The sequence below is a fragment of the Octopus bimaculoides genome, chromosome 18, assembly GCF_046866305.1.
Source record: "Octopus bimaculoides isolate indiv1 chromosome 18, ASM4686630v1, whole genome shotgun sequence".
Lineage (NCBI taxonomy): Eukaryota > Metazoa > Mollusca > Cephalopoda > Octopoda > Octopodidae > Octopus > Octopus bimaculoides.
The window spans coordinates 47,302,248-47,311,254 of record NC_142945.1 but is presented as its reverse complement, the minus strand read 5'-3'; the positions used below and the strand labels follow the sequence as shown (position 1 = coordinate 47,311,254).

Sequence of the window (9,007 nt, the reverse complement as noted above, 5' to 3'; positions counted from 1 at the left end):
AACAGCGCAAAATATAAATTGACTAAAACATCGACATCATCAACAACAACAACAACGTTAATTAAGATCAAATTTCTCTGAAACACTAATTACTCAGTATTCTATCGCTTTATACAGAAACCATTAAAAAGAGACTATTTCAGACGAATACGATTTAGTTCATACAAATCTTTCCTTACAAATTCTAATATGGATCGATAAATCTATCGCTATAAAGATCTTTTATTTATCTACACTTATATATATAGTAGAAGTCGGTATACAAGTATTAATTTCAGCATTGAATATCTGAGTTAGCTTACTGTTTATCGGCAAATTACTAGTTATGGGACACGTAAAAGCGAGAGGAGATGTTCTAGGTAAGATCAGGTTAGACTCTATAATAGCCTGGCTTTATAGTGATAGATATATCCATCCATCCATTCATCTATCTATCTATCTATCTATCTAATAATAATAATAATAATAATAATAATAATAATAATAATAATATAAATAAGATATATATATATGCATATATACATACGTATATGTACCTACTTACACACACACACACACACATATATATATATATGCGTATAGATGTAAGTAGGTACATATACGTACGTATATATGCATATACATATATATTATTTATATTATTATTAATATATATATATATATATATATATATATATATATATATATATATATATATATATATATATATATATGCATATGTGAGCACAGGACGTCACGAAACGTGTACAACAAAAAATACGAAACACGAGTACATGGAACATGAAGTATTCTTTCGAACAACGAAAGACACAAATGGAAAACAAAACAAACAAAGAATTTTCCTTCGTCAGTTGTTGGCTGTTGTACATATATATATATATATATATATATATATATATATTAGAGAAAATTGAAGCGCAAATCTTAGGCAGTCAAACAGATTCCTGAACGCACAAATCAAAGTAGTCGAATCACATGTATTTATACACAGCAGCATAAACCATGCATGTACTGGCATGAAGATTCTCCAAGGGTATAAAGAATACTTGAAAATTATGAAGAAATATAAAAATATATGTAAAATTACATATAAATAAAAATTACATGTAAGGAGTTATGTGTGATAAATATAAGAGGTGCAAAATAAATGAAAGGTTGATAAATAGAGAAATAAAAAAGTCAATTTTAAAATAGCAAACCGCCTAAATCGTCTAAAAAACACCTATACATATAGATTATAAGATAGAAAATACGCTAGATTTCAAGGTTAAAAAAATAAATAAAATAGAACCCAAAAATTGGAGAATGTTCCATGTACGGTTGTTTCATGGGTACATTACCGGTCTTTATACTCTTAGAGAATATTCATGTATGGACGTGCATGATTTATGCTGATGTGTATAAATATATATGATTCAACTAATTTAATTGAATGTTTTCATTTATGCGTTCGGGAATTTGTTTGATTGCCTAAGATTTGCGTTTTCAATTTTCTCTACTCTATATTTTGTCGCATTGGCTCTCTATGAGCACTCTGTAAATAGCCCATATATTTTAAAGCATATTTAATATTATACATACATGCATACATATATATATATATATATATATATATATATATATATATATATATATATATATATATATATATATATATATATATATATATTTATATATATAGTCTTTCTTGTTTATTTTCACTGTTTCGTTTTCCTGTCTTGTTTTCTGTCCGCCACTACATTCCTCCATGGTACAAATTTAATTTGTGGTCCGTGGGAAGAGTCATTCTAACAATGCGTCCTGCCCTATAAGTCTTCGAAACGTTTAGTTTTAGAATGGTGGCAGCTGATGAAGGAAATGTTCTCTATGTGACCTGTGTGTTTTCCGTACATTGTTTATCATTTTGTCCACGTTTATTTGCAACATCCTGTACCCAGATATGCATCTATATATACATGTAGATGTAGGTATGTACATACATGTACGTATATATACATATACTCATATATTATTTGTATTATATATATAATACATTTCTAAATCTCTCAGAGAGATTTATGCAGTAGTGATACGATAAAGTAGTTGTAGGCTGTCAACTTAATATGACAGTCCCATGAAGAGAATAATACTACTGTAATTTAGCCCTAAGAAGCAGCACCTCTTCCTGTCGGCATTGACACATTTCCTGTATATATATATATATATATATATATATATATATATATATATATATATATATATATATATATATATATATATATATATATATATATATATATATATATATATATATATATATATATATATATATATATATATATATATATATATATATATATATATATATATATATATATATATATATATATATATATATATATATATATATATATATATATATATGTGTGTGTGTGTGTGTGTGTGTGTGTGTGTGTGGACGCGCGTGGCCTAATGGTTAGGGTGTCAGCACTATGATCGTAAGATTGTGGTTTCGATTCCTGGATCGAGCGAGGCGTTGTGTTCTTGAGCAAAACATTTCATTTGACGTTGCTCCAGTCCACTCAGCTGGCAAAAATGATTGGGTTTTTGGGGGTGGGTGGGGTGGGGCGGGGTGCTTTTTGGTAACACCATACGTCTTTGAAGGGAGATTTCCGGAACAAAAACCCGCAGTTTCTAACTTTTAAACAAACATCACATCTATGTTAAGTTTGGGGCATTAATAATGTTCACACACACACATATATATATATAGGTGTATGTATTTGTATATACACACATGTATATAATATCATGTTATACAATATTGCATTATATAATATGGTTATAGCAATTACTCTTTATCTAAGTTACGTTATTAAACTCATGCTAAGTGAGATGAGCTAGACGGTCTGTTAATGGTTGTTTGTTTCAGAAATAAAATTATAGACGCGTGGTTTTAGATAACATTATTTGTTTTTGTTTTTCCTGGTTGATAATATTCAATTTCAAACGTCTGGGTAATCTATCAATTTATGAATTTATACATGTATATGTGTGCGTGCGTGCGTGTGTGCGTGTGTGCGTGTGTGTATTTGTGTGCGTGCATGTGTGTGTGTGTGTGTGCGTGTTTTTACATATCTAGTTAGTACGTCTATCTAGTTTTATATACATATATGAACATACATGTAAACATATATATGTGTACATATATACATGTATACATATATGTGTACCTATATATATATATATGGGAGAATATACAAAAAATAACAACAGACGAGGACAGGTGGTGTAAATAACAAAAGTATATATTAGTATGACGCTCGGGAATACGGAAAGTCTTTGACGTTTCGAGCTACGCTCTTCAAAAGAAAGAATACGGAGACAAGGAGAAAAACACGGAGAAAAATATATATATATATATATATATATATGTACACATTGATGTAATGTTCACATTGTTTAAATAAACGGAGTCGCATGAAGCGATCGTACAGCATTAACTTGTTGCTTATTTTTATATACTCGTATATATATATATATATATAATATATATATATATAAAATATATATATATATGCATATATATATATACATATAAATGCAGTGTACGTTTAAACACATAAGAGGTATATGTCATAGGATATCCTATGAGAGATACCTCTTATGTGTTTAAATGTACACTATATTTATATGAATAATATATAGTCTATTAACTAATTTTTTTTACACGCTAGGAACTGGTAGTAGAAATTTCTAATATTTCTTATTACCCTGATATTATTAATGATATATATAACAACCTTTAGCATGGAAACCGTTGACAGTGAGTTAGAAGTTTCAGTCTGGTTACCTCCATAAGACAAAGACGAACAAGTTAAAATTTCGAAGTCGCTATCAATCTTTCTCTTGTAAAAATTTAATTTACTCTGTTAAAAATTATTGCGTAATCATTCAGTTTATTGCTAAACTGTTTTTATATCTAACTTGACATTAAAACAAACATTAATACATGTATATATGTGTGTGAGTGTAAATATGTTAGGCTGAGTGAGTTGCAAATTTCTGCCTCCTTCTACTGCAAGCTCTAAAAAAAAATTACAGATAAAACTAAAGTATTTAAATTGAACAAAGACTATTTTGTATCAAACACAAATCTAATGAAGCTATTGTATTGTTTGTTCACTCATAAACTCCTCCTCTAATACATTTAAATCTCTAGACGCACAGCAATAAATGTTGCTATGGTCGTTAACAAAGAAAGCCTCATCGTAATTTCGTGAATCATATCCGTAGCCATAATCTTGATGTACCGAACCAATAACCTGGTCTCAATGTGGTAGTTTGACCTGCTAGGAATAGCAGCTGAATCATCCTTTAAGTATATATTGGTTTCAAATTTTGGCACAAGGCCAGCAATTTCGGGATAGGGGCGTTATATGCATGTGTGTTTGTGTGTGTGCATATGTGTGTGTATGCGAGCATTGCGAAATGTTGTTGTTCTTACTTTGCAAATGTTTTCGTTTCTGAGAAGTTGCGCAGAATGGTAGATGAGTGCTTAGCTCAAAAGGCAAAACCGACCTCGGTGGAATTTGATCTCAGAACGTAAAGATAGTCGAAATGTAACTATGCATTTTTCCCGGTGTGCCGCCACAAAAATTTCGGGCCTTGTGTCTAGAGTAGAAAAGAATATATATGAGTGTGTGTGCGTGTGTGTGTGTGTGTGTGTGTGTGTGTGTGTGTGTGTGTGTGTGTGTGTGTGTGTGTGTGTGTGTGTGTGTGTGTGTGTGTGTGTGTAAGAGAGTATGCGAATGTATGAGAGCTTTGCCAAATATTGTTGTTGTTACTTTGTACGTGTTTTCGTTTCCGAAAAGTATTGCCAATTGGTAGAGCGGATGACACCCACGGTTGAATATACTGTGGTATTTCATGGGGAATCTTCGGGTCATTTTGAATTGAAATGTCTGTGGAGTACATTTAGACCTTCTTCCTTCCGGGAGCAATAAAATAAATTACTAAAGCTGGGACCCATTTACCTATCTTCTTTTACTTCTTTCAGTCATTAGACTCTGGCCATACTGGGGCGCCGCCTTCAAGAATTTTTGTTCTAATGAACTGACCTCTGTCCGTTATTTAAAGCTAGGTCTTTATATTCTATCGGTGTCCTTTGCCGTACCGCTAATTTACGGGGACTTAAACACCGGTTTAAGTCCCCAGTTGCCAAGTAGCGATGGAGGACAGACACAGACACAAAGACACACACACGCACACACATACATATATATATATATATATATATTTATATATACACAGCGGGAGACTTTTCAGTTTCCGTTTACCGAATCTACTCACAAGACTTTGGTTGGCCCAAAGAAGACATAGAAGACATTTGTCCAAGGTGCCACGCAATAGGACCGAACCCACAACCATGTGGTTGAGAAGCAAGCGTCTTACCACACAGCCACTCATGCTCACGTTCACCCAAATTACAGGGCGTTGTACCTATTCTAAAAATTAATTTTATCTCAAAGAAATGGTAAAACCGATGGAAATTAGTTTCCGACTTTTCTCCACGTATTTCTTTGGTTTAAAAGTTTTATATCATAGAATTCATGCCATAATCATATGATTAAAAATTTATACTACACCTGGTGTAATTTTGAGATGAAAGGCTCGTATAAACCATGGTATAATTGTATAACTAAAGACCAGCAACTCTTGCTGTAATTGTGTGATTAAAGACTTATGCAACAGCTGCTGCATGTGATTAAGGCCTCATGTACCCGAAGGATAATTACGAACTGGCAGAATCATTAGAGCATCGGATAGAATATTTTCTATTATTTGTTGCGGCTCACTGTTCCTTGAGTTCGAATCCTGTTGGGATCAAGTTTGCCTTTTATCTTTCCGGGGTCGATAAATAAAGTACCACTTAAATATCGGGGTCCATTCACACACAAATAAAGGGATAGGTAGAACATTCTGTTGCGATAAAGGTCATGAGTGATGGCTCACAACATTGTATTTACCCAAAATAGAGAAAGGTTATACGACGAAGAAGCAACCTCTGTTCATAGATAAATTTTTATGGCATTGGAATTGTCTAAAGACGGACCGAGGGCAGTGGAGTAATGGGAACAATGATGCGATTCTCTTCGAAATTCCTCTTCATTTGCTTATTCAAAGTGATGCCCCAGCATGGCCACCGTCCAGTGACTGAAAAATGTGAAATATGACACTTTATGAAATCCAGTAGTTCCATAGCTCACTCTGAGTGCGTTGTTCTTCTTTCGATCAGGCAACACTTTTGTGGTATCTTTGGAATTCTTATATCTTCCATTTCAACTACGTGACCTGCTACGTTACAAAACAGCTTATCTATTTCTTACAACATTTGTTATCGCCAAGAGTTCAACATCATTCGTAGTTTCTCCGAAATATATGAAAACAGCCGACGAAGACACTATTACTGAAAAAAGCTCTAACACAGCAGTTGGCTATTCAAAGTAGACCTCACTCATGGTTTCAGAAAGATGGGGCAACTGCTTATACCACAAGAGAAGCAATGTAGTTGCTACGGCAATGCTTTGGGGAAAGAATATTATCCCGCTACGGCAATATCAACTGGCCTCCACGTTCCCCAGAGTTGACTAGCCAGGATTTTCTCTTGTGGGGATACTTGAGAGAGAGGGTTTACGTCAACAAACTGGAGACCCTGGTGCAACTGAAGGAGAACATCAATAGAGAAATCAGAGAAGTGGGGTCTGAGACTCTTGAGGGTGTTGTGGTGCAAGTTTTAGAAAGAGCACGGACGTGTGAAGTCGAAAATGGCTGCCATTTAAGCGATGTCATTTTTCATATGTGATGTAGTGGTGTTGCAAAATTTGATTTATGCCTATTAATTTCCATTATGTCCTTTATATTGTATCAAAATTTCAGGCATTTATTTGTAAAGTCAAGGAAGTTATTAAAAATTAAAACCCATGAGTGACGGGGATATATATATATATATATATATATATATATATATATATATATATATATATACGACGGGCTTCTTTCAGTTTCTGTCTACCACACCCACTCAGAAGGCTTTGGTCGGCTCGAAACTATAGTAGGAGACACTTGCCCAATGTGTCATGCAGTGGGACTGAACCCAGAACCATGTGGTTGGTAAGCAAGCTTCTTACCACAGAATCACTCCTGCGCTTATATATGCAAAAATGAGCAGACACCCACACACATATATTTGTATGAATATATGCGTGTGTCTGTTTGTGAATGTGATTATATATGTATGTGTGTATATGTGTATGTATATGCACACAGACATACACATACATATATATATATACATGCATATACTACAATAATCTATAACGCATTAAAGTTCGGACAGGTCGACATTAATTGAACGAAACCAAAGATGAGAATATTTCGAATGCATTATATATGAACAGCTAAAAGTTGTTGAAAGCCTCTCACAAGTCCTCAGCTGCGAAATTACATAAGCTTAAAATATTCAAACGAACTCAGTCGTGATATATGAGGTTAACAAATTCACTTTACACATCTTCAATAATCAAAAGATAAAGCATTATTTTCTTTGTAATAACTTTAAAAAATTATTGAAAACACGGACAAAAATATCGAAATAGCAAAATGAAACGGGAAGGGAAAATATAGAATACATCACAGAGAGCAGATATGGTTATATATTACCTTAATCCGGGACGTACACTAATATTTCGATGTGTTAGTTTAGGGTGTATCTCATCAGCCGGGACCGAAACATTTTCCAGTGTTTTCCGCGTATGTCTAAGAAAGGTAAAAATAAACGATAAGTCAAGATAGATCCAGCTAAGTAACTTAGGATAAAATACAGTAAATATATTGAAAATATGGGAAAATTAAGTAAGTCAGAGTGGTGGCGGGGTGGGGCACGAATAAAAGGTAAATATTGTTAAAGTTGTTTTTCTATATATTTTATATCTGAACAATTGATTATTGATTCTCACAAATCTACCACCAAAACATGTATACATGCACAAACACATACACACGCAATCATTAATATATACCATGCGCGTGTGTGCACACATACACACATATATATATATATATATACATACATACATGCGTATATATATATATATATATATATATATATATATATATATATATATATGTATATGTATATATATATATATATATATATATATATATATATATATATATATATATATATATATATATACACACAACAGCTGAAGAACTTCCATGTAATTCTGAAGTTAGCGGTTTATATTTTTAACAGCTGTGAATCAAAGTTGAAATATGAATAATGAATATTGTTAATGTTGGTGATGGCGCTATTGTTGTTGCTTTTGCTGTTGTTGTTGTTGTTGTTGTTGGTGGTGGTGGTGGTTTTAGTGGCAGCGGTGGTGATCGCTATGGCGGTGATATTGCTACCGTTGGTGTAAGAGAGTGCTCGGTAAAATTTTCTGGCATGCAAAAGCATAAACGTGTGTGTATGTATGTGTGTGAGTGCATTTGAGTGTGTGTGTGTATGTGTGCGCGTATTTGTGTACATTTGAGTGTGTGAATGTGTGTGTGTATGTAGCTTTTCCCATGTTTAATGTACTAATTTGGAAAACTTCCATTAATAATAGTTATCCTTGCAATTAGACGACAGAAACGCCCAACGGGTTTTAAAATTTAATGCAGCAATCAAGGATGATAACCTCAATGTTAAAAAAATATATAATAACAGAGCTGTTTGGTTTCGTATACAAGATAAAATCTCTTCTGAACCTTCTCGTCTTCATTTACCAAAGATTGGGAGCATTTGATATCAAGAGAATGAACCCCGCCGACTTTACTTGCTGAGCGTAGAGAAGAATAGAAAATGGCGTGGATTTTGTTGTTGTGTAATCAGTGGCCGGAAGTGGTCGATGAGGTATGTGAACGAATAAGAGAAAGAAAGAGAGGAGAGAGTAGTAGGGTGAGGTAGAGTTCGAATTGTCAT

The 9,007-nt window shown here is 33.1% G+C and overlaps 1 protein-coding gene across 3 annotated transcripts in view; it reads right to left on the bottom strand.

The window, feature by feature from the left end:
- Window positions 1-7,871, bottom strand: part of LOC106873193 (glycine receptor subunit alpha-4-like) — a 186,118-nt gene extending 178,247 nt beyond the window's left edge. For all 3 annotated transcript variants that reach the window (XM_089366126.1, XM_089366129.1, XM_089366131.1), the window contains exon 1: window positions 7,702-7,871. The gene's annotated coding sequence lies outside the window, so the exon portion shown is untranslated. The remainder of the gene's footprint in view (window positions 1-7,701) is intronic.
- Between the last annotated feature and the right edge of the window lie 1,136 nt (window positions 7,872-9,007).